Source organism: Manis javanica, chromosome X (assembly GCF_040802235.1).
Source record: "Manis javanica isolate MJ-LG chromosome X, MJ_LKY, whole genome shotgun sequence".
In the NCBI taxonomy this organism is placed as follows: Eukaryota; Metazoa; Chordata; class Mammalia; order Pholidota; family Manidae; genus Manis; species Manis javanica.
In genome coordinates this window covers 17381819-17409679 of record NC_133174.1, presented here as the reverse complement: position 1 = coordinate 17409679, position 27861 = coordinate 17381819, and the positions used below count along the sequence as shown (strand labels likewise).

Genomic DNA, 27861 nt, shown 5'->3' with positions numbered 1-27861 from the left:
AAAAAATTAAATTAAATAAGTAATTTTTTAAAAAGCCGCTCTCTTTTCTTTGTCCTCAGGCGCTGGCCTCAAGGACCCGCTCACCGGTCTTGCTGCCCTGTTTCCCTAGTATTGGGGTCCCTGTCCCTTTAAGTCTTCCAAAAAGCACTCGCCAAAGAAAAAAAAAAAAGCCGCTCACATTTTTTTTGTTCTCTGGCGCCACCCTCAGGGACCCGTTCACCTGCCTTGCTGCCCTGTTTCCCTAGTATCCAGGGCCCCACACATGCACTGTGTCTGTGCTCTGGTCTGGATTGCTGGGGTTGGGTGTTCAGCAGTCCTGGGCTCCCTCTCCCTCCCGGCTCTGACTCCTCTCCTCCCACCAGGACCTGGGGGGAGGGGCGCTCGGGTCCCCCCAGGCCGGGGCTTGTATCTTACCCCCTTCGCGAGGTGCTGTGTTCTCGCAGGTGTGGATGTGGTCTGGATGTTGTCCTGTGCCCTCTGGTCTCTATTCTAGGAAGAGTTGTCTTTGTTATATTTTCATAAATATATGTGGTTTTGGGAGGAGATTTCCACTGCTCTACTCACACCGCCATCTTGGCTCCCTGGCAGTGAAATTTTTAAAGCCAAAGTATGAAGACATATAGAGAATCGTTTTGTAATATGATTAATAGGTCTTCTTTAATAGCTTCCTGAAAAGAAACAGGTATACTAGACAATACACCTTTTTTCCCTAGGAATCATGTATCGTTTACAAAAATTGAATATATAGCTGCACTAAAGTGGCATTTAAACAGGGTTCAACTGCTAAAGAGGACTCACAAGACATTATAGTATGTACAGGTTCTTTCAGGAAAAGTGCACAGTATAGCAAAAGTGTGAAAGTCAGAACATACATCACAGCAAGAGTCTGGAGTGGTCAGGTGCAGGCTCATATTCTGGGCTGTCTTATTCTGGTCCTGCAGATCTTCTGCACTTACCTTATATCTTGCCTGTGCCAGCCCTAAAATCAGTCACTTCTTCAAGGAGCCCTGACCCTGTTTATTGGAAAATGGTATCTAGAAACAAAGATCTGAGTGATAAGTGTGCTTATTGCTGGTGGGGTGTCACTGCTTCAAGACCATCTCAGCAGTCAGAGCCAGGAAATGTATCTAAATATACCACCCTATTTATACATACATATCTATATTTCTATATCTGCCAACTAGAGTACAGAATTTATGTACAATTCTTTTTGTTGTTAGCCTTACATTAGCTAGTCAAAACACCATTTTTCTTTTTTTATGGTGGTATAATTGACATATGACATTATATTAGTTTCATGTGTACAACATAATGATTCGATATTAGTATATATTGCAATGTGATCACCACAATGTCTAGTTAACATCCATCACTATACACAGTTACAGAATTTTTTTCCTTGTGATAAGAACTTTTAAGATCTACTCTGTTAGCAACTTTCAAATACACAATACAGTATTACTAACTAGATCACCATGCTGTACATTACATCCCCATGACTTATTTACAACTATGACTCCATCCTCACATCATTCCAACTCTTGCTTCTATCCTCATGTCTCCTACTTTTTGTACCTTTTGACTCCCTTCACCCATTTCACCCACCCCCAGCCCCTTACCTCTGGCAACCATCAATCTGTTCTGTTATCTATGAGCTTAAAAACACTGTTCTTCAAAGTTTAGCAACTTTTTCCCTGACTCTCTTCAGTGAAGTTATGTCATACATTTTTAATACAATTAGACCTTTTTGTCACATTCTGCATTCCATCCTGGATCATTGACAACCAGGTTGATTTTTTAAATTTTGTGTAAAGTAAAGTTCTTTCTTGTGGGTTTTGACAATTGTAGTGTCATATATCCACAAGCACACTTGTGTAGCCCATTAAGTACTCAACCCTTCCCTCTCCCTCAAGCCCTGGTAACCACTGATCTACTTTCTGTCCTGTGATAGACCAAATAATGACCTGAAAGATAACCATGTCCTAATCCCCCCAACTGAATGTTACATCATATGGCAAAAAGGACTTTGTAGATGTGATAAAGGTTAAAAATTTTGTGGTGGGGAGATGATCCTGGGTTATTTGGGTGAGTTCTAAGTGTGATCACAAGTGTCCTTACAAGACAGAAGCAAGAAAGTCAGAGGAGGTAGTAGGAGACATGAAGATAGAAGCAAGAGTTGGAATGATGTGAGGATGGAGTCACAGGGTAAGGAATACAAGCAGCCTCCAGAAGCTAGAAAAGTCATGAAAATGAACTTTGTCTAGAGTCTCCAGAAGGAACCAGCCCTACAACATCTTGACTTTGGCCTAGTGAAACTGATTTCGGACTTCTGGCTTCCAGAACTGTAAGACAATGAATTTGTGTTGTAAGCCACCAAGCTGTGGTAATTTTTTATAGCAGCTATAGGAAACTAAGTTTTACCCCTGAGTTTTGCCTTTTTCAGAATGTCACATGAATAGAATCATACAAGACTTTGGGGTCTTTGGAGTCTGGCTTCTTTTACTTGGCAAAATGCATTTAAGATTCATCTATGTTTATGTTTTGTATATTTTACCACTAAAAAACCCAATTCATTTACATTGTTCAGTGAATCAACAGATCTTTCCTTCTTATCACTGATTACTATTTCATTGTATGAATATACCAGTTTATCCACCCACCTGTTGCAGGACATCTGGTTGTTTCCAGTTTTTGATTAACAAAGCTGCTATAAACATTTGCATACAAGTTATTGTATGCAGTTTCAGTAATTTAGAGTTATCACGTTTGCCTGAAAAATTATTGTGTGCACACAAATTTTCTATTTACTTGGCTATTAAAGAAAACTCTTGGGTATTCACAGCTTAAAGGACATGGAGATGTCAATTTAAATATTACCAGGGAAACACATTATTAAGCAATACAAACAAAAAGAATTTACAGGCTTTTTAAGGTCAAGCTTATATTCACAAAACATGCTCTAAGTTCTGAGTTCCAGGTGTCTTACAAGACCCCTTTGTTAGAAATAACATTTTCAAGGGCATTTTACGAAAACAGAAAATCATCTTATTCTGTTGCTGGAATTTCTTATACCAGCAGTAAGGAGGGTCTGTGGTTTTCCGGACCAAATGCTCAAATTCCATTACTGAGAACTAAAAGAGATGAAGACTGGTCTAAGATTAAAACTTACTATGGAAAGGAAAGGGGCAAAATAGAATTATAAACTGGAATATGAGCATGAAATGTTGTCCATCTACAGTGTGAATAGGAAAAACTTACAATGAATATTTGAATTTCTGATTTATTATATTGGCAATCCATTCACCTCTAGTCCTTAGTACTGTTTGCTATGAAACTTTGTCAAATGGTTTCATGAAGTCTTTGGAACTTTTGTTTTTTCCAACAGATGTGCAGCAATACCTCTGCCAGTGGACTTTTGCCTGAACAAAGAAAAAAATAAGTCAGTCAAACATACAGATGGCAAAAATTTTCCCTAAGGGACCAAAACTGCAGAGGAATAATTCCAAATTACACCTCTCAATGCAAAATCAAGTACAAGTCACATACTATCCAAAAGGCTTGTAAAACTAACTTCAAATCATTTAACAAATATTTGTTGTAGGTTCTCCACGTCCCCAAGTCCCACAGGGGCCATGTGGAGGGGCCCAGGTGGACACACTATGTAAAGTAGCTGAGAAATACTTGCCTTAGGTAATTCACATCTTTTATAGCAAGCCTGCTCTTTGTCCTAGGAGATATCAACTCATCACTCAAGGTAGCTCCCTGCAAATTCAGCCCTGAGAAATGACCCCAGTAAAGAGGGGTCAGGGCCTTGCATAAAAGAAGAACAAATAGGGAAGTTCCAGACTGTGACAGATTGCATTTCCCAACAATATTATATGCCCAGAGAGAAAATCTGCCATCCACATGAAGCAGACAATAAGATGTACTACCCAAAGGTTTGTCCCTAGGAATATTCACCATCGGCTTTCAGGAGCTAGAATGCAGCTGCCATCCACAACAAACTGTGCATAAACGAGGCCAGTACTTTTTCTTTGTTAACCAGTCATAGGGAACTCTCTGGGAAGCCATAACTGTAGGATAAGGGAGCATTAAATCAATAGAAGCAAGTCCCATGGGCTCAATTGTATATATAGTGTGATCATTTCCTAGTGAAATACTGTTGTCACATCCAATTTTATGTTTTCATGAATCAGATAACACCTAGTTCCTGATGGTCATTTCAAGTGGCATACCTCACTACCCTTTCATCTTCCAGAGTTGCCCATACTTTCCATTAAGTGAACTTACCCAAAAACTAGAGCACAAGCAAACCTGTTGATATAGTCCCTTCACAGGGCACAGAGCAGGTAGAGAGGGTGGAGTGAAGTTGGAAGGACAAATGTAAGATATCCAACATAGTCCATAAATGGCATTGATATCAGTGTGATTCTCTAAAACAGTAAACCATTCTTGGTAAAGTTCCAAACAGAACAATATACACTCCTTTCAATTTACACAGTAGTTCCATTCCTGGAAAATTCCAGGATATTAAAACTGCAAAAACTGCTTTGATTTTTCCTCACTTCATCAGCAACATACTAAAATTGGAATTATACAGAGAAAGTTAAGTATGGCTCTTGCACTAGAATGACATACAAATTTGTGAAAGCATTCCATATCTTAAACAGTAAGTATTAGAAAAAAGTACTTTGAATTTACATGCAAAATTAGGTTAGGTTTGGGCTCAGATAATTACAAATAGGTTTTTCATATACATGAATTCTAGGGGGACATTGGAAAATTATATAAGATGTAGGAAAATTCATCCTTGTAAAGAAAGTCACATGCATTGAAGGACATTAAGACATTATTGGCTCCTGCCCACTAACTGCCAGGAGATCCCTGGCCAAGGGATTCCTGTCAAACACTCTAACAACCAAAATAACCCCATATGTTTTCAAAGCATACCTCCGATTGGTACTGCTCCCAGTGAAGCCCACTCACAAGGTGAAACATTCATTGGTGCAGAATTTGAGTTTGATACTTCACCCACTTATTGTCTGGAGGCACACTGAATGGAAGAAATGACTTCTCAATTTATAGGTCCTTGTTCAATTCAACATACATAAGTCTCTGACCCAGTTACCAAACACTTGCTGCCATTTTTGGCAATGTACAATTATAAATTTGAATTTTCTGATTTAGTATAAATATAAGAAAATAACTGGATGTAAAGCTCAAGCTTCACATGGAGGCAGATAAAATTGTAAATAACCCATTTCATGTCACTTGATATTAAACTCCAACATTTTCTACTTTTAACTAATACATTTAAATACATACATACATATTATATAAAATTACAAAATATGGACACACACAAAAAAGTAAAAACATCACCTTCTGTGGTAGACAGAATAACAGCCACCCTCAAAGATATCCTCGACCTAATCCCTAGAACCTTTTACGTGGCAAAAGTGACTTTGCAGATGTGACTATCTTAAGGATCTTGAGATGGGGAGGTTATTCTGGATTATGCAGGTGGGCCCAATGTAATCACAAGGGTCCTTATAAAAGGGAAGCAGGAGAATCAGAAGGCAGATAAGGTGATGAGATGAGAGAAGCAGATATTTGAGTGATGCAGCTAGATTCGAGGAATGCCAGCAGCCTCCAGAAGCCTTCTGGAAGAGGCAAAGAATGGATTCTACCCTAGAGCCTCCAAAATGAACCAGTCCTGCAGACACCTTGAATTTAGTCCCATAAGATTCATTTCAGACTTCTGACCTCCAAAAGTGTAAGAGGATAAATTTGTGTTGTTTTAAGCCACTAAATTCATGGTAATTTGTTACAGCAACAATAGGAAATTCATGAACATGTCCCCCTCCTGCAGAGGTCCACCATTGTTAACACCTTAGTACCCGTACTTCCAGATCTTTTCCTATGTGTGTATTTTTTGCATGCTTTTTATAACCTACTTTTCAATGAACTCCACTGTCCAGTTCAACAAATATCTAGACTATATTAGAAATTACCCAAATGACACAAAAATGCCTATAATAGTGGTTTGGTGCAAATCAGGATCTGTTCAAGGACCACATATAATAGCACTTGATTATTAGGTCCCTTTTTAAATGATGCTGACAATTGAAGAGATGATCCTACAGTTGTTCTGAAGAATGTGCCACCTTCTGGGTTTGTTAAGTTGTTACCTCTTGGTGCTGTTTAGTTTGTTCTCCTATCTCCTGCATTGACTGGAACATTTTTATTATTTGGCTAGAATATTCTAAAGGGAATGGTTATTCATGCTGAATCAATCTGAAGAAATATAATATGTGGTTAGCCCTTTAATGATGCTAAGAATTGATTACTGGATTAAAGTGATGACTGTCTAATCCCATTTTTTAGTTATATTTTTTTGCCTGAAACTAGGAGGTGACCATTATTACTTTTTAATTTTAAAAATATCCAATTCCCATCAACCTTGTTAACAGCAGTTGATGATCAGTATGATAATGATAATCGTGGTAATTTCATTAAAGTTTGTGATGTTTTTCAAAACCTATCATCTCTTCTATAGTTACTAATTAGCATTCATCTGTGAAGTAGAGCTTTCCCTCATCTACTGGGGATATCTGGTTACCTGAAATACAGATTCTACTGAAAAGGCAAGATAAAAAGTTTAATTCTTTACCATTAATTATCAATTTGCATAGTAAGTAGTTGATTTAATAGCTGCCTCAAATGGTGACAAATAAAATTTTTCAGATTTTTCTCTATTTTGAACATCATTATTAAATAATGACTTTTCATAGATTCCATCTATTTCCACTCACTGCCACCATTAGTCTTTATAATGCTGTAAATATCAAGACTGTGGCTAGTGGAATATTATCCCATTGATTTTTGAGAACTTTACTGATTTCTAGCACAACAAAATAAACCTGGGTTTCCTTGTACTTTCTCTGCCCCAGCCCTGGAATAAGCTATTTATCCAAAGGCCCAGCTTCCCTTTAATGAGGAATGGTTTTCAGAGACCACAACATGAGGACTAGGGGTGTTCATTATTGCTTGGGTGACACTACTTTTAGGCCATTTCAATGGACAGAGCTAGAAAAAAATACATACTGTGGCAGACAGGCTCTAGGGTGGCCCCATGATTCCTGCCTCCTGGTGTTCATGCCCCTGTGTGCTCTCTTCCTAAACCTGGGGAGAACCATGACTTGCTTCTGCTCAGCAGCGTACAGTGACAGGATGCACATGATTACATATATGATTATAGTATGTATGACTAAGGCCAGTCTTGAAGGAGACTATTTCCCTTGCTGGCTTTAAAGAAGCCAGCTGCTGTGCTATGAGCTGCCAATGGAGAGGGCCACTTGGCAAGGAACTGAGACCCTCTGTCCAGCAGCCTTCAAGGAATGAAAAGCTGCCAACAACTATGTGAGCTTGGGAAGCAGATGTGATGATAGCCCTGGCCAACACCTAGACTGAAGCTCTGTTAGTCCCTGAAGCAGAGCATCTAACTAAGCCATGCCCAAACTCCTGGGCCACAGAAGTGTGAGATAAATGTGTCTGTTAAGCCTCTAAGTTTGTGGTAATATTGTTATGTAGCAATAGACAACTAATACACTATTTAATCATGGGTTTATATGAATATTTTAAATTCAATTTTAATAGTAGTGTTTTCCTCAATTTCTTGGATTTTATCCTAGTATCTTTACAAATAATGGAACCTCTGGTCCTATCCCCTGGAGGACCATACATTAAATTGTGAATAAAAAACTAAAACTGAAAAATCTCCTGTTCTTTCTGTTTTTCCTTTCTTCCTCTCTTTGAAGGGGAACATTTATTCATTTATATTTTTTCTCTTACAGCCTTGCTCATTTAAGTAAACTAAGTCTATGAAAACACTTCATAATTTTAGCCTTAAGATTCTTTTAAATTATTATTACAAATTATAATAGTATAGTATTTCATGGTTTAAAAATAATTTTTTCATGTGTAAGTTTCTCTAATAAATATTAGAATAGCATTCAATTAACAGAATTTTAATTTAGGAAATATTATCATAGAAATAATTTGCTTCTCATTAACAATGCTTATTTCCCCAAATAAGGCACACTTCTGCTTTTTAAATATTTTTTAAAAACAGTGAAATATGTAGCTTGATTCTTCATAATTTTAATAAACACATGATATAGAAATTCCAAGCCCAAGCTCAGGACAACCATGAACAAAGATGTCCCTAATGTAAACCAACAACTTCTTTTCTGAATATTTAGTAAAAATATTAAATTTTTTAAATTACACAAATAAATTTAGATTTCTATTATTTCTGCTCAAAAATTAAATGTCAAATGCCCACTTGAAAAGATACTATTAATACAGGTAAAAGAAGAAAATAATCAGATTCATTTTGAATATTTGTCTATTACTTTCAGGTTCAGCACAAGATATTATAGAACAAATAATTCAGCCTGACAAAATAACATTTCCCAAAAGTACTATTTTCAGTAACAATTTCTCTATTGAATGAGACTTGACAGTAAATATCATGAAATCTCACAATCACCTTGTACATGGGTCAATAAACATTACTGTAATATATTTTATAGAAAGTAACAGGGTTGGCCTTATGGAAGCTTGAAGAACAAGGGGTAAGTTCTCCTGACCAAAAATACCATACCCAGTAAAAAAGAGATTAAGTTACTGAAGTCAAAGACTTTTCTGGCATGTTCACATGTTCCTTAAAACTCTATTCTATGTCATGAAACTCTTGTCTGGATTAATTATGCATTGAAGAGTCTGCTGGAACCTTGAGAAAACGGTCTGGGTTCTATTTCTCTCTTTGTCCCCAGGTCTAGTATAGAACCTGGTATATTCAATTCAATTAACATTAAGTAAATGAATGTTGGAGGAAAGAAGGTAGGAGTCCAAAAGATCCAGTGTGATAGCCTTAAGTAGCTTTAAGTTACTCTGAAATATATTTAAATATCTTAAGAGGAATAAACAAACACAAAGCAATGAAGGACTTAAGGAAGTTAGCTAAACCTTAGGGAAAGCTGCATATTTCTATGAATGGATGAAAGAAATAGGTATTAATAGACTATAAATCCAGAAATGTGGATTATGTGGATAGTGGGTATAACCCCTACTCTGAAATTTTGGAATCCATGTCATTTTGTCTATAAGAAGAGGATTACTCTAGCTGCAGAGATCATGAGAAACTGGAGATCTACAACCCAGATTGCACAACCAGCCCATCTCTGTGCAAAAAGCAACCTCAGTCAAAAAGACAGCTATTGTCTCTGAGTGCTTTGGGCTCAATAGGGACAATAATGCCCTCTAGGGAGCATTTTAGAAGTTTGTGGGTACTTTTTTGGCACATTGGAGCGAAACTGCAAAACATCAGTGATAAAGGGAATCTTAAAAGCCACAAGAGAAAAAAGGCCCTGCCACTAAGAAATGAAAATTAGATTATCAGCAAACTCTGCATCAGCCAATAGCTGATGCCAGAAGACAGTGGAATGGTATTTTCAGTGTTAAGAAAAAGGGAAATTACTAGCAACATTGAATTTTATACCTAGGTAAATTACCATTCCAGAGTAAAGGCAAAATAGAGACATTCACAAATAGAGAAGTAGTTTATCACTCACAGACTCTCACTAAAAGAAATACTATGGATGTACTGATTTCTGATGTCAGGTAAAATGGAGTAAGCCCACTATAGTTTATCTCTCCAACTTACAACAACTACAATCTTCCAGGGAAAAAAACCCGAAAAGCAACTACCTGAGAACTCTGAAAAGTAAGCAAAAGCAAGTGTATTGGGAAGGGAACTCAAAATAGAAGAAGTGGCTCATACCAGGGTGACTTTTACCCACTTTTATTAATCTTTCTTTCACCACATTGAAAGGAAAAGTCTCCAGCAGAGCTGATGTAGGCAGAATGAGAAACACTCCAAGGAACCCTACATTTCTGGTCAGAGGACTGATAAAATGCACCCCTGACAGCTTCAAAGTATGAAAGGAATTATAAAGAGAGGAAGCTGGAAAAGGGGATCCTTTAATTCTATATGAACCAGCACAGATCCCAGGCTCATCTCTGAGGTGAGCATACATAGGATAAACCTAAAGTAACACAGCAAAGACTTTGAGAACTGAACTACAATATAAAACACCACTCAAACTACCATCTGAATGGACCATGTGGGATAAGCCCAAAGCATCAGAGCAAAGGCTTTGAAAACTGAGCTTACATTGCGACCATTGCACACAGAAGGTGAGCTAGAACTTGTCTGAACTTAACCAGGTTGATTGCCTAATTAAAAGAAAAAGTCATATCCACAGAGGACTTTAACAAGATCCAGATAGATTCTTACAAGATAAGATTCAAAATATCCAGTACACATCCCAAATTTACTTGACATACAAAGAATCAAGAAAATGTGACTAATTCCCAAGGAAGACATTCAACAGATGCCAAATCCAAGATAACCCAGATGTTAAAATTAACAAAGTCTTTAAAGCTGTTATAATTATGCTTTGTAAGGTAAACACACCCTTTAAACAAATGAAATAACAGTTCTCAGCAGAGAAAAAAAACCTATAAAGAATAATCAAATGGAAATTTTAGAGGCTAAAAATACAGTCTATTAAATAAAAAACTCCCAGATGATCTCAATAGATTATATATACTATATATATATATTCACACACACAAAAACACATACATAATATATATAAAACCCTCATCATATATATTATATACCATATAAATATATATTTATGTATTTTATACATTTTATATACATATATAAAGGAGGATTATGTGGACTGCAGATACAACCCCTACTTTAAAATTTTGAAATATGTCATTTTGCCTATAAAAAGGGGATTAGTCTAGTCTTAGAGATCATGAGAAACTGGAGATCTTCAGCCCAGATTTCGCAACCCAACCAGTCTCTGGGCAAAATGTAACCTCAGTCAAAATAAACAGCAATTGTCTCAGTAGTGACTCTACCTACAGCATCTTACAACGCTGATTGACAGTGACTGTAATGGGGTTTGTGGGGGGGACTTGGTGAAGGGGGGAGCCTAGTAAACATAATATTCCTCATGTAATTGTAGATTAATGATACCAAAAAAAAAAAGAAAAGAAACAGCAATTGTCTCTTAAGAGCGATGGGCTCAATAGGGACAATACTGCCCTCTAGGGAGCACTTTGGAAGTTTGTGGGTCCTTTTTTAGTGTGACTCATTGGAGTAAACCTGCAAAAGTTCAGTGATAAAGTTTATAAATATATATAAATATATATATATGAATTCAAGGCAGAATTCTTTCTTCCTCAGGGGAGGTCAGTATTTTTTCTTAAGGCCTTTGACAGGTTGGATAAGGCCAGCCCCACATTATAGAAAATAATCTGCTTTACTCAAAGTCTGCTGATCATTTAAATGTTAATCACATATTTAAAATGTCTCTACAACAATATCTGTAACAGTGTTTGATCAAACACTAGGTACCATAACCTAGCCAAGTTGACCAATAAAATTAACCATCACAGCTGACAGAAGAGTCCATGAGCTTGAAGATAGATCAACAGAAATTACTGAATCTACAGAACAGAAAAAAAGATTGAAGAAATTTAACAGAACCTCAGACCTGTGAAAAAGTATCAAAAGGTCAGCCATTGGTATCACTGGAGTCCTAGGAGATCAGAACAGATTCATGAAGAAAAAATATTTGAAGAAATAATGACTAAAAATTTCCCAAATTTGGAGAAAGATATAACTATCTATATATTCTAGATCTGTAAACCCAAAACAAGATAAACTCACTAACAAGAAAAACGTTTCATTATTCTCAATTACATGTGAAATGTTTATAAAAAATGACCAAATATAAGTGACAAAGGAAGTCTCAACAAATTTCAAATAATCAATATTAAACAGACCTCACTCTGATAGAAAAGAATAAAAAGATATTAAAAAATAAATGTTTAGTCATTTATTCTTCAATAATGCTGAAAAAATGTTTAGAACACTAAAATGCTGCTAAGTAACTCATGGGTTTAAGAGTAAATCATGATTTGGCAAAGGATTCTTAGATATGATACCAAAAGCATGAGCAACAAAAGAACCCAGATAAATTGGATTTCAGCAAAATGAAAAACTTTTGTGCTTCAAAAAACACCATAAAGAGAGTACACAGAAAACTCAAAGAATGGGAGAAAATATTTGCAAATTATAAATCTGTTAAGAGATTTGTATTTAGTATAAAAACTTTAACAACAATAATAAAAAGACAACACCATTTCTAAAATAAGCAAAGGATCTGAATAAACATTCCAAATGGCGAATAAGTACATGAAACGATGTTCAACATCATTAGCCATCAGGGAAAAAAGGCAAATCAAAGCAATAATGAGATACACCTTATGCGCACTAGGATGGCTGGAATCAAGAAGTCATAATAAGCAATATGAACTCTCATTTACTGCAGGTGAGCATGCAAAATGCACAGCCACTCTGGAACGCAGTTTGCCAGTTTCATTCAAAACTAAATATACTCTCCAAAAAAATGGATTAAAGATGGCGGCGTGAGAGGAGAGACAGAGGCTTCCTCCTAAAACTGGATACAATTAGAAAACTTAATTGGTGCAACTAATCCTGAGAGAGCAACAGGAAAGAGGACGGTGTAAGACTGCACACACCTGGAGAAAAGAGCAGACCTCAGCGAACGGGGTAACGTACCAGAGCTGTGGCTCTGCAGGACCCGAGCCCCCCCCCCTCCACCCCAGCTCACTGGTGGGAGGAAGACAAATGGAGCAGGGAGGGAGTGGAAGGCTTGGGAATGCTGAATACCTAGCTCTGGAGATCTGCTCTGGGAGCACAAACCTACATTTCATGGTGCTTTCATGAGACTCATATGGAAAGTTAATACAGGCAGAGTTCCTGGGGAGACTGGGATTCTGGCTGCTTGTGGAAAGCAGGGATCCATATCTGGCTGCTCTGGGATTAAAAAAAAGCCTGTGTGCCTGGCCCACTGGCTCAGGCAATGGAGACAGGCACAGGAGCCAGGAGGCGGGGAACAGCTCTTTCCTCCCCCCAGGCACCAGTACCGCTCCCCTGCGACCCCCAACATTGCTTCAGGGGCTCAGCAGCTCCAGAGACTACAGCTTCTGGACACTAGAGGGTGCCATATACAAACATGAAACGCCAAAGGAACCTTGTCCAGAGTAAAATTGTTAATACAACTCCTGAGAAAGATTTAAATGATATGGACTTCATGACTCTTCCTGAAAGGGAGTTCAAAATAAAAATAATCAACATCTTAATGGAGGTATGGAAAGACATCCAAGAACTCAGGAATGAATTCAGGTCAGAGATACAATCGTTAAAGAACACAATGGAGGGTATTAAAAGCAGGTTGGATACAGTGGAGGAGACAATAAATGAAATAGAAACTAGAGAAGAGGAATACAAAGAAGCTGAGGCACAGAGAGAAAAAAGGACCTCTAAAAATGAAAGAATATTGAGAGAACTGTGTGACCAATCCAAGTGGAACAATATTCGCATTATAGGGATACCAGAAGAAGAATAGAGAGAAAAAGGGATAGAAAGTGTCTTCAAGGAGGTAGCAGCTGAAAACTTCCCCAATCTGGGGAAGGAGATGGTCTCTTAGGCCATGGAGATCCACAGATCCCCCAACACAAGGGATCCAAGGAAGACAACACCAAGACACATAGTAATTAAAATGGGAAAGCTCAAGGATAAGGACAGACTGTTAAAAGCAGCCAGAGGCAGAAATTAGATCACATACAAAGGAAAACCCATCAGACTAACAACAGACTTCTCAGCAGAAACCTTACAGGCCAGAAGGGAGTGGCATGACGTATTTAATGCCATGAAGCAGAAGGGCCTGGAACCAAGATTACTTTATCCGGCGAGATTATCATTTAAATTTAAGGAGGGATTAAATAATTTCCAGATAAGCAAAAGCTGAGAGAGTTTACCTCCCAAAAACCATCTCTGCAGTCTATTTTGGAGGGACTGCTATAGATGGAAGTGTTCCTAGGGGTGGATAGCTGTCACCAGAGGTAGGAAAATTATGGTAAGGAGGGTGGAGCAGCTGATTGCGAGGCAAATGCAAAATTAAATTGACTATCCCCAAAGCCAATCAAGGGATAGAGAAAAAGTATAGAATCTGATACCTAATATATAAAGAATGAAGGAGGGAAAAAAAGGAAGAGAAATAGAAAAGAACCTTTAGATTGTGTTTGTAACAGCATACTAAGTGAGTTAAGTTACACTCTTAGATACTAAAGAAAGTAACCTGGAACCTTTGGTAACCACGAATCTAAAGCCTGAAATGGCAATAAGTACATACCTATCAATAATCACCCTAAATGTAAATGGACTGAATGCACCAAACAAAAGACATAGAGTCACTATGAATGGATAAAAAAAAAAGACCTATCTATATCCTGCTTACAAGAGACTCACCTCAAACCCAAAGACATGCACAGACTAAAAGTCAAGGGATGGAAAAAGATATTTCATGCAAACAATAGGGAGAAAAAAGTAGGTTGTTGCAGTACTAGTATCAGACAAAATAGACTTCAAAACAAAGAAAGTAGCAAGAGAAAAAGAAGGACATTACATAATGATAAAGGGCTCAGTCCAACAAGAGGATATAACCATTATAAATATTTATGCACCCAACAAAGGAGCACCAGCATATGTGAAACAAATACTAACAGAACTAAAGGAGGAAATAGAATGAAATGCATTCATTTTAGGAGACTTCAACACAACATTCACTACAAAGGACAGATCCACTAGACAGAAAATAAGTAAGGACAGAGGCATTGAACAACTCATTAGAACAGATGGACCTAATAGACATCTATAGAACTCTACACCCAAAAGCAATAGGATACACATTCTTCTCAAGTGCACATGGAACATTCTCCAGAATAGACCACATACTAGGCCACAAAAAGAGCCTCAGTAAATTCCAAAAGATTGAAATCCTACCAACCAACTTTTCAGACGACAAAGGTATAAAACTAGAAATAAATTGTACAAAGAAAGCAAAAAGGCTCACAAACACATGGAGGCTTAACAACATGCTTCTAAATAGTGAATGGATAAAAGACCAAATTAAAATGGAGATCCAGCAACATATGGAAATCAATGACAACAACAACACAAAGCCCCAACTTCTGTGGGACGCAGCAAAAGCAGACTTAAGAGGAAAGTATATAGCAATTTAGGCATATTTAAAGAAGGAAGAACAAACCCAAATGAATAGTCTAACATCACAGTTATCAAAATTGGAAAAAGAAGAACAAATGAGGCCTAAAGTCAGCAGAAGGAGGGACATAATAAAGATCAGAGAAGAAATAAACAAAATTGAGAAGAATAAAACAATAGAAAAAATTAATGAAACCAAGATCTGATTCTTTGAGAAAATAAACAAAATAGATAAGCCTCTAGCCAGACTTATTAAGAGAAAAAGAGAATCAACACACATCAATAGAATCAGAATGAGAAAGGCAACATCACAATGGACCCAACAGAAATACAAAGAATTATTAGAGACTACTATGAAAAGCTATATGCTAAGAAACTGGAAAACCTAGAAGAAATGGACAACTTCCTAGAAAAAACACAACCTTCCAAGACTCACCAAGGAAGAAACACAAAATCTAAACAAACCAATTACCAGCAAAGAACTTGAAGTGGTAATCAAAAAACTACCCAAGAAAAAAACCCCTGGGCCACATGGATTTACCTGGGAATTTTATCAGAAACACAGAGAAGATCTAATACCCATTCTCCTTAAAGTTTTCCAAAAAATAGAAGAGGAGGGAATACTCCCAAACTCATTCTATGAAGCCAACATCACCCTAATACCAAAACCAGGCAAAGACCCCACCAAAAAAGAAAATTACAGACCAATATCCCTGATGAACATAGATGCAAAAATACTCAATAAAATATTAGCAAGCCGAATTCAAAAATATATCAAAAGGATCATACACCATGACCAAGTGGGATTCACCCAGGGATGCAAGGATGGTACAACATTCGAAAATCCATCAACATCATCCACCACATCAACAAAAAGAAAGACAAAAACCACATGATCATCACCATAGATGCTGAGAAAGCATTCGACAAAATTCAACATCCATTCATGATAAAAACTCTCAGCAAAATGGGTATAGAAGGTAAGTTCCTCAACATAATAAAGACCATATATGATAAACCCACAGCCAACATCATACTGAACAGCGAGAAGCTGAAAGCTTTTCCCCTGAGATTGGGAACTAGACAGGGATGCCCACCCTCCCCACTGTTATTTAACATAGTACTGGAGGTCCTAGCCATGGCAATCAGACAAAACAAAGAAATACAAGGAATCCAGATTGGTAAAGAAGAAGTTAAACTGTCACTATTTGCTGATGACATGATATTGTACATAAAAAACCCTAAAGACTCCACCGCAAAACTACTAGATCTAATATATGAATTCAGCAAAGTTGCAGGATACAAAATTAACACACAGAAATCTGTGGCTTTCCTATACACTAACAATGAGCCAATAGAAAGAGAAATCAGGAAAACAATTCCATTCACAATTGCATCAAAAAGAATAAAATACCTAAGAATAAACCTAACCAAAGAAGTGAAAGAACTATACCCTGAAAACTATAAGACATTCTTAAGAGAAGTTAAAGAGGACACTAACAAATGGAAACTCATCCCATGCTCTTGACTAGGAAGAATTAATATCATCAAAATGGCCATCCTGCCCAAAGCAATATACAGATTTGATGCAATCCCTATCAAATTACCAACAATATGCTTCAATGAACTGGAACAAATAGTTCAAAAATTCATATGGAAACACCAAAGACCCCGAATAGCCAAAGCAATCCTGAGAAAGAAGAATAAAGTGGCGGGGATCTCACTCCCCAACTTCAAACTCTACTACAAAGCCATAGTAATCAAGACAGTTTGGTACTGGCACAAGAACAGAGCCACAGATCATTGGAACAGATTAGAGACTCCAGACATTAACCCAAACATATATGGTCAATTAATATTCGATAAAGGAGCCATGAACATACAATGGGGAAATGACAGTCTCTTCAACAGATGGTGCTGGCAGAACTGGACAGCTACATGTAAGAGAATGAAACTGGATCATTGTCTAACCCCATACACAAAAGTAAATTTGAAATGGATCAAAGACCTGAATGTACGTTATGAAACCATAAAACTTTTAGAAAAAAACATAGGCAAAAACCTCTTAGACATAAACATGAGTGACCTCTTCTCGAACATATCTCCCCAGGCAAGGAAAACAAAAGCAAAAATTAACAAGTGGGACTATATCAAGCTGAAAAGCTTCTGTACATTAAAGGACACCATCAATAGAACAAAAAGGTACCCTACAGTATGGGAGAATATTTTCATAAATGACAGATTCAATAAAGGCTTGACATCCAAACTATATCAAGAGCTCATGCTCCTCAACAAACAAAAAGCAAATAATCCAATTAAAAAATGGGCAGAGGAGCTGAACAGACAGTTCTCCAAAAAAGAAATTCAGATGGCCAACAGACACATGAAAAGATGCTCCACATTGCTAGTTATCAGAGAAATGCAAATTAAAACCACAATGAGATATCACCTCACACCAGTGAGGATGGCTACCATCCAAAAGACAAACAACAACAAATGTTGGCGAGGTTGCGGAGAAAGGGGAACCCTCCTACACTGCTGGTGGGAATGTAAATTAGTTCAACCATTGTGGAAAGCAATATGGAGGTTCCTCAAAATGCTCACAATAGACTTACCATTTGACCCAGGAATTCCACTTCTAGGAATTTACCCTAAGGATGCAGCACTCCACTTTGAAAAAGACAGATGCACCCCTATGTTTATCACTGCACTATTTACAATAGCCAAGAAATGGAAGCAACCTAAGTGTCCATCAGTAGATGAATGGATAAAGAAGATGTGGTACATATACACAATGGAATATTATTCAGCCATAAGAAGAAAACAAATCCTACCATTTGCAACAACATGGATGGAGATAGAGGGTATTATGCTCAGTGAAATAAGCCAAGTGGAGAAAAACAAATACCAAATGATTTCACTCATCTGTGAAGTATAAAAACAAAAGAAAAACTGAAGGAACAAAACAGCAGCAGAATCACAGAACCCAAGAATGGACTAACAGTTACCAAAGGGAAAGAGACTGGGGAGAATGAGAGGGTAGGGAGGGATAAGGGCGGGGAAGAAGAAAGGGGATATTATGATTAGAATGTATAATGTGCGGGTGGGGGAAAGGGGAGGGCATTGCAACACAGAGAAGACAAGTAGTGATTCTACAACATCTTACTATGCTGATGGACAGTGACTGTAATGGGGTTTGTGGGGGGGGGACTTGGGGTAGGAGAGAGCCTAGTAAACATAATGTTCTTCAAAAGGATAAAAATAAAGAAATTTAAAAAAAACTAAATATACTCTTACCATGATCCAGCAATCACTCTCCTTGGTATTTACCCAAATGAACTGAAAACTTATGTCCAAACAAGAATCTGATATGAATGTTTATAGCAGCTTTGTTCCTAATTGCCAAAATGTGAAAACAATCAAGATATCCTTCAACAGTTGAATAAATAAACAAACTGGTACATTCATACAATTAAGTATTATTCAGTGATAAAATGAAATGAGCCTTCACGCCATGATGACATAGAGGAACTTTAAAACCTGAAAAGGCAACACTGTAGATTCCAACTATATGACATTCAGGAAAAGGCAAAATTGGAAACAGTAAAAATATAGGTGGTTGCCAAGGGTTTGAGGGGAAGAAGGAAAGGAGGTAAGAGTAGGTAGAGCAAAGGAATTTTTAGGGCAGTGAAACTATTCTGTATGATAGTGTGATGGTGGATATGTGAGTTATACAATTGTCAAAACCCACAGAATGTACAACAGAGTAAACCCTATTGTAAACCACAGACTTTAGTTTAAAAAGAAAAGCCTGCTGTAAACAATATAAAGCAAAAAGAATGCAGCCAAAGGAGAAAAAGTCCTCATAACAAATGTTGGTGAGACATGGAGAAATAGGAACCCTCACACATTGCCGGTGGGAATGCAAAATGGTACTGTCACTTTGGAACATAGTCTGACAGTTCTTCAAATGATTAAATATAAAGTTACTATATGACACAGTAATTCCACTTGTAGGTATTACTGAAGAGAAATGAAAAATGGGCACATATGTCCACATAAAAACTTGTACACAAATGCTTATAAGCAGCATTATTCATAATGGCCAAAAGGTATGTTCATCGACTGATGAATGGATAAACAAAATGTGGTATATCCATACAATAGAATATTATTCAGCAATAAAGATGAATGAAGTACTACTGATAGATGCTACAAATGGATGATCCTTGAAAACATTATGTTAAGTGAAAGAAGACAGTTACAATAATCCACATATTATATGACTCTTGTCATATAAGAGTCCAGAATATAGAAATCTATAGAAACAGAAAGTAGATTAGTGGTTGTTTAGGGGTGGAGGAGGGGTACTCAGGGGAAGGGTTTGTTTTTGAGGTGTTGAAAATGTTCTATAATTGTGGTAATGGTTGCACATATCTAGTATATCTGAATATACTAAAAATAACTGAATTATACATCTTAAATGGTAAATTATATAGTATGTGAATTATATCTCAATAAAGCTGATTTTTAGAAAGGGAAATCAAAAAAGAAATTACAGAGTATTTACAGTTGAATTGGAATCTAAGTACTATATACCAAAATGTATGGGTATAACAAAATCAGTATTTTGGGTGACTTTTAAATTCTTAAACAGATTAATTTTAAATAAGAAAATGAAAGCCCTCAAATAGCTCATTCAAAAATAGACAGGAAATGTAGAGACAAATTTGGTACAGCTTGCAAGGATGCTATCAGGAGAGAAGGAGATAACTTAAAGGGACCCCACTGGCCAAACAAAGGATAATTTGAACATCAGAAATATACTATATCAGAAAATAACTGTAATTGATTGAAATACATAAAATATATACATAAGCCCACAGAGCTAATTTTAACAAACCCCACCATGCTAGAGTCCCATCTCATAGCTCTGCAAATTGATAGAGAGAAAGAATCAAGCATTTATCCTGGCATTCCTGTTCCTAGGCAGGACTCCAAGGATACCAAATAGCTAATGGAGGAAATTTCTTCTTCATAGAATTCCAGACCACAAAAAAAAAAAATGCAGAAAGAATGAGAGAACTAGAAAACCAATATTTTGCCATCCCTAATGAAGTTATGGATTTAGGTTACACTTATCAGTGGAGATTAAAACCTCTAGATGAGAGGTGAAAGTTGAATTTTATGATGGAGGGATAACACTGAGAACACCTGAACCCGTAGCCAATTTTAGCCCATTAAAACTGGGACAAGTGTAGAGAGCATCAATGAAAAACACACAGCTTACATCGTACTTGATGCAGAAAGAGGAAACACTTTCCCTCTAAAAGCCCAGAAATGCCAAAGATTGCCAGCAAACCACCAGAAGCTAGGTGAGAGGCCTGGAACAGATTCTCTCAACCTTCGGGAGAAACCATCCTTGTGAATACCATGACCTCAGCCTTCTAGCCTCTAGACTGTCTGACAATAATTTCTGCTCTTTAAGTCACCCAGTTTGTGGTGCTTTGTTATGTCAGTCCTAGGAGACAAACACTAGTCCTGATACAGGCTACAACATGGATGAACCTTGAAAACATTAAACTAAATGTAAGAAGCCAAGTGTAAAAGACCTGATATTATATGACTCCACATACATGAAATGTCTAGACTAGGCAAATCCATAGAGACAGAAAGCAAATTAGTGGTTTCCAGGGGCTGGGGTTGGGAATGACTTGCCTAATGGGTTTGGGGTTTCAGATTTTGGAATTAGATAGTGGTGATGGTTATGCAACTTTGTGAACATAGTAAGAGCTACTGAATCATGCAATTTAAATGGGTGACTTTAATAATATGTGCACTTATCTAAAAAAATAAACAATGTCCTGAACCCCAAGGAACAGGATGGACCCAAGTGGTCACTTCTGTGAAAGGGGCTTGATTTTTTTTTTAAAGTTGCAAAAACAAAAACATGAAAGACTGAAAATAAATAAGTTTCATATTCAGTTCAGGACCCTAGAGTGAAAAATGTAAACTCAAAAGAAGGATAGATGGATATACAAAATATAAGAGCAGAAGTTAATTATAGAAAACAAAACAGTAATCAACAAAACCAAATGTTTTTCTCTGACAGAAGTACTAAAACAGAAAAACTCCAGCACCTCTGATCATCAGAAAGAAAGGAGAGGGAATATAAAATGTTAAGAATAGAAAAGGAAATAAAACAAACAGTAGAGATTTTTAATAACTTAAGAGGATACTGTGAACAACTTAATTCTAGTACATTTGAAAACTAAGAAGCCATGGAAAGATTACAAGAAAACTATAAATCGTCAAAATAGGAACTGGTCATCCAATATCTCTCATGATAAGAAATATCAAGCCCACAGTTTTACTAAAAAGTTTTACCAAACCTCCAAAGGAAAGATCTCTCTATATTAAACAATGTATTTCAGAAAATGGAAGAAGTGGAAAAGTCAAAGGAAAATAACATTTTAGATAGTGCAAATCTTCTCAATAAAGTAACCAAATTTAAGCAATATATTTAAAAAAAGTAATGTGGTATGACAACATAGAACTGTTTGAGGAATGTATCAAGTTCAATATCAGAAAATCTCAATATAATATTTTATAAAGGAAAAAATATAATCATTTCAAGAGATACAGAAAAGACAATGAACACTTATTCATTATTTAAAACAAAATAAAAACCCCAAAGATAGTTAGAATTAAAAGGAAACTTCCTTAACCTAGAAAAATAAATCTACTAAAAAAAATTTTTTTGTAGTGGCAAGACTTCCAGGGAAGGTGGAGGGCAAATTCTTTCCCAGAGAAGTAACTATGAAGTTGGATATAATTGACAAATACAACCATTTTGGTGTTCTAGAAATCAGCCAAGGAGGGGAGAGGGAGGGAACATAAACTTCCAGTATCAGGAATGAAACAGGGGATATCACTGATAGATCCTAAAGATATAGAAAAGATAAGAGAGTATTATGAACAACTCTGCACATGGAAACTTGACAACTAAGATAAAATGCACCAATTCCTCAGAAAAACACAAACTACCACAATGCACCCAATATGAAATACTTTATTTGAATAGCCCTGAAATTCTTAAGGAAATTGGATTTTTATCTTCAAAATCCTCCCAAAAAGAAATCTCCGGGCCCAGATGGCTTCTGCTGGAGAATTGTACCAAAATTTTAAAAATTAACATCAATTATAAATAATCTCTTCCAGAAAATACAAGAGGAAACACTTCCCATTCATTTCATGAATCTAGGATTTCCCAGACTAAAAAGCAGAAAGCCGATACCTAAAATGAGAAGTACAGCCAATATCCCTCATGAATATAGATTAAAAAATCCTTAACAAAATTTAATAAATAGAATTCAGCAATACATAAAAAGAATTATTTGGTTTCTAGTATCCAAAATATACCAAAAAAAAAAACCCTTCTACAACTCAACTAAACAAACCCACTTAAAAAAATGAGCAAAGGACTTGAATTGACATTTTTCCAAAGATACACAGACGGCCAACTAGCACATGAAAAGACACTCAACACATCATTAATCATTAGAGAAATGCAAATCAAAATCACAATGAGATACCACTTCACACCCACTTAAATGGCCATAACAACAACGAAATGTATAACAAGTATTGATGAGGATGTAAAGAAAACTGGAACCCTCATACATCCTTGATGGGAATGTAAGATGGTGTAGCAACTTTGGAAGAGTTTGGCAATTCCTCCAAAAGTTAAAACATTAAATTACCATATAACCCAGTAATTCCACTTTAAGGTACACATATCCAAAAGAATTCAAAACAGGTGTTCAAACAAAAACTTGTACACAAATGTTCATAGCACCACTATTCACAATATGGAAACAACCCAAATGTCCATCAACAGATGAATGCATAAACAAAATAGGGCATATTATTAAGTCAAAGAAAGGAATAAAGTACTGATACATGCTATGGCACGGATGAGCCCTGAAAACATTATGCTAACTGAAAGAAACCAAACACAAAAGGCCATGTATTATATAATTCCATTTATATGAAATATGCAGAGTTGGCAAATCCATAGAAACAAAAAGCAGATTATTGGCTGCCAGGGGCTGAGGGGAATGGGAATGTGGAGCTATTGCTTAATGAGTATGAGGTTTCATTTTGGGGTGATGACAATGTTCTGGAATTAGATAGTGGAGATGGTTGCATGACATTGTGACTATACTTGGTGACAATTGTATACTTCTAAATGGCTAAAATGGTAAATTTTATACCATGTGTATTTTATCACAGTGAATTTAAAAAAAGAATCATATACCATGATATTCCCTAGATGTAAATCTAGTTCAATATTCAAAAATCACAATATGTTAAAGAAGAAAAAAAAATCACATAACCATTATCAATTGATGCAGAAAAACCATCTGACAAAACTCAACATCCATCCCCAATAAAAATTCTCAGAAAACATGGGATAGAAGTTAACTTCTTCATCTTGATAAAGAAAATCTACAAAAAAAACTTGTAGTTAATATAATACTTATTGGTGGAAGTCAGCTTTCCCACTAAGAACAGGGACAAGACAAGAATATCTGCTCTCATCACCTTATTCAACATAGTACTGAAAGTCCTAGCCAGTGCTAATAAAAGGCATCTTGATTGGAAAGAAATAAAATTGTCCCTATCTGCAGATGACATGAATATCTATTTTAAAAAATCTGTAAAAGACCTCCTAAAATAAATAATTGAGTTCAGCAAGGTCACAGGATACAATATAAATGTATATAATTAACTGCATTTCTATATATTAGCAATGTACATATAGACAATGAATTTTAAAATACAGTAATACTATTTATAATTGGTCAAAAAAATTAAATACTTAGGTGTAAATCTAACAGAACATGTGTAAGACTTGTATGCTGAATACAAGCCACTGATGAAAGAAATCTACATAAATGGAGAGACATTTTGTGTTCACGGATTGGTAGGCTCAAAATACAAAAGATGTCAATTCTCCCCAAATTCATACACGCTTAGTGCAATTCCTATGAAATAACACCAAAATTTTTTTACAGATGTAAGACAAGCTTACCCTAAAATTTATGAGGAAATAACAAGGAACTACAAATAGCTAAATTAATTTTTAAATAGAAGTATCAAGTGGAAGGAATCAGTTTACTTGATTTCATTATTTATTATATAGGTACAGTAATCCAGATTGTGTGATATTCACAGAGGCACAGATGTAGATCAATGAATAGAACAGAGAACCCAAAAACAGACCCACACAATTATGCCCACCTGATTTTTGACAAAGGTGCAAAGCGTAATTCAAAGGAAGAAAGAGAGCCTTTTCATCAAATGGTACTGGATTAGCAGAATATCCATAGGCAAAAACCTAAACCTAAACCTAAACCTCACACATTGTAAATAAATTACCTCAAAATGGACCATAGACTTAAATACAAAACATAAAACTATAAAATTTTAAGGAAAAAGCAGGAGAAAATCCTCAGGACCTAGGGCCAGGCAAAATGTTCATAGACTTAACACCAAAAGCACCATACAAGGAAAAATGGATATGTAAACTTAAGAAAATATAAAATTCTGCTCTGTGAAAGACTATTTAGAGGATGAAAAGTCAAGCTACAGATTGGGAGAAAATATTTGCACACCACCTACCTGACAAAGCATTAGTACCTCAAAACTTGACCATAAAAAATCAAATAATCCAATTACAAAATGAGAAAAAAACACGGACATTTCACCAGAGAGGATACACAGGTAGCAGATAAGCCCATGATCAGATGTTTAATATCATCAGCTGTTAGAGATGCAAATTAAAAACACAATGATATAGGAGGCACAGCCAAGATGGTGGCATGAGTAGAGCAGCAGAAATCTCCTCCCAAAACCACATATATTTATGAAAATACAACAAAGACAACTCTTCTTAAAAAAGAGACCAGAAGACATAGGTCAACAGCCAGACTACATCCACACCTGCGAGAACCCAGCGCCTCGTGAAGGGAGTAAGATACAAGCCGCGGCCCGGCAGGACCCGAGCGCCCCACACCCCAGCTCCCGGAAGGAGGAGAGGAGTCGGAGCGGGGAGGGAGAGGGAGCTGAGGACTGCTAAATAGCCAGCCCTAGCCATCTGCACCAGACCACAGACACAGTGCATGCGTGGACTGCTGAAAACTAGGGAAACAAGGCAGTAAGACCTGTGAGCGGGTCCTCATAGCCGGTGCCCTGGGGACAAAGAAAAATGAGGGCTTTTTGGAAGTCTTAAAGGGACAGGGACCCCACAGCTGGACGGAAGCGTCCCAGGTCACTTAGCTCAGCAGCAGGGAACTCTTAGCACCCAAAACCCCTGGATAGCAGGGCAGCTCAGAGGCCCCTCATGGAGATAAACAGCCTCATGGCCATTTCCCCTCTGTTGCGGCTCTGCCATATCGGAGCAGCAGCCTGAGGCAGGCCACACCCACAGCAACAGCAGAGATAAACTCCATAGTGGCCGAGCAAGAATCAGAAGCCCTGTCTGCGGGCAGCTGCACAGCACAAGCCACTAGAAGTCGCTGTTCTCCCAGGAGAAGAAGGCCGCAAACCAACAAGAAGGGACGTTCTCCCAGCCGTCACTCATGCCAGCTCCACAAACTATCACTATCGCCATGAAAAGGCAGAATTTGAGGCAGACAAAGATCACAGAGACAACAACTGAGAAGGAGACAGACCTAACCAGTCTTCCTGAAAAAGAATTCAAAATAAAAATCATAAACACGCAGATGGAGATGCAGAGAAATATACAAGAGCTAAGGGATGAAGTCCAGAGGGAGATTACAGATGTCTGGAGGAAGATAACAGACGTGAAACAAACTCTGGAAGGATTTATAAGCAGAATGGATAAGATGCAAGCGGCCATTGATGGAATAGATACCAGAGAACAGGAATGCATAGAAGCTGACACAGAGAGAGGTAAAAGGATCTCCAGGAATTAAACAATATTAAGAGAAATGTGTGACCAATCCAAAAGGAACAATATCCATATTATAGGGGTACCAGAAGAAGAAGAGAGAGGAAAAGGGATAGAAAGTGTCTTTGAAGAAATAATTGCTGAAAACTTCCCCAAACTGGGGGAGGAAATAATGGAACAGGCCACGGAAATACACAGAACTCCCAACAGAAAGGACCCAAGGAGGACAACACCAAGAAACATAATAATTAAAATGGCAAAGATCAACAACTAGGACAGAGATGTTTTTTTATTTTTTGAGAGAGCACCTCTCCTATTTATTGATCATATGGTTGCTAACAACAATAAAATTCTGTATAGGGGACTCAATGGACAATCATTAATCAACCCAAAGCCAAATTCTCAACAGTATCCAATCTTCTGAAGCATAATGAACAAGTTTTTACATGGTGAACAAGGTCTTACATAGTGAATAAGTTCTTACATGGAGAACAGTGCAAGAGCAGTCATCACAGAAACTTTCGGTTTTGATCACGCATCATGAACTATAAAAAATCAGGTCAATTATGACTATTTGATTGATTTTTATATTTAATTTATATGTGAATCCCACATTTCTTCATTATTATTATTATTATTAATAAAATGCGGAAGTGGTAGGTAGATGCAAGATAAAGGTAGAAAACATAGTTTAGTGCTGTAAGAGGGCAAATGTAGATGATCAGGTCTGTGCCTATAGACTAAGTATTAATCCAAGCTAGACAAGGGCAACAAAACATCCACAGATAAAGAAAATTTCTCTCAAAACAGTGGGGGTGGGGGAGGTGGTGAGGTTCTAAACCTCACCTCTGTTGTTCCCCAATTTCTCACCTGATGGCCCCCCTGCGACTGTGTCTGTCTTAGATTGTTCCTCCCTTGAGGAATCTTACCCGTCTCTGGCTAACCAGCCGTCTTCTGGGGCCATACAGGGAAATGTAAAGTTGGTAAGTGAGAGAGAATCAATATTGTTTGAAAAGGTTAGCTTTTTACTTCTTTGCAGATTTATGCCCTGTGGCTTCTATGCCCAGCATTTGTCTTGAGGTATCTTTACCGCTTGGAAGAATTATGATACTTGGTAATTTTCGATATGAGGCACGAATTCTACTAAAGGGTTGTAATTAGGTAGGAATAAGAAAAGCTATAGAAGTAGCAGATGGAAGAAAACATGGGAAGATTGATTATTTCTTTGACATAAATTCTTGTAGAGTAACATAAGCATGTATAGGTTTTAACAAACTACTAATTAAATTGTGTACACACATTAACAGAATAGGAATACAGATACATAACCAAAGCAGACCTACAATTACCAGCCATATCCAGTGAAACCAAGAAAACCAGTTAGGCACCCTAGGCATTTGTGAAAACTTATCAATAATATGATGGATATTGTCTAACTGAATTTGAATATTTTGAGAAAAATCAGACAAATTAAAACAACACATTCCTGGGAACTGTTCACATCCCATATGTTCCTTTAACAGTAGATAGTCTATAGTCACACGATTTTGGAGCACTGCAACTTGCACTTCTCCAAATTGCTACAACTGCAACAGTACCAGGATCTTTGTTGAAGTTTTTTGATGATCATCTTCTGGAATGACTT

The 27861-nt window shown here is 36.9% G+C and overlaps 1 long non-coding RNA gene and 1 other non-coding gene across 3 annotated transcripts in view; one reads left to right on the top strand and one right to left on the bottom strand.

Moving 5' to 3' along the window:
- Nucleotides 1-263: 263 nt before the first annotated feature.
- Nucleotides 264-27861, bottom strand: part of LOC118973893 (uncharacterized) — a 39214-nt gene continuing 11616 nt past the window's right edge. Inside the window, exons 2-4 of one of the 2 annotated variants that reach the window (XR_005063414.2) lie at nucleotides 4951-5053; nucleotides 3961-4073; nucleotides 264-3419 (exon numbers count right to left, since the gene is read on the bottom strand). This is a non-coding gene — a long non-coding RNA (uncharacterized lncRNA). Of the gene's footprint in view, nucleotides 4074-4950; nucleotides 5054-27861 lie in introns of both variants that reach the window. The other variant, XR_012127431.1, reaches the window with a different exon arrangement.
- Nucleotides 4559-4664, top strand: LOC118973912 (U6 spliceosomal RNA). Its single transcript, XR_005063436.2, has one exon. It is a non-coding gene; the product is annotated as a U6 spliceosomal RNA (small nuclear RNA).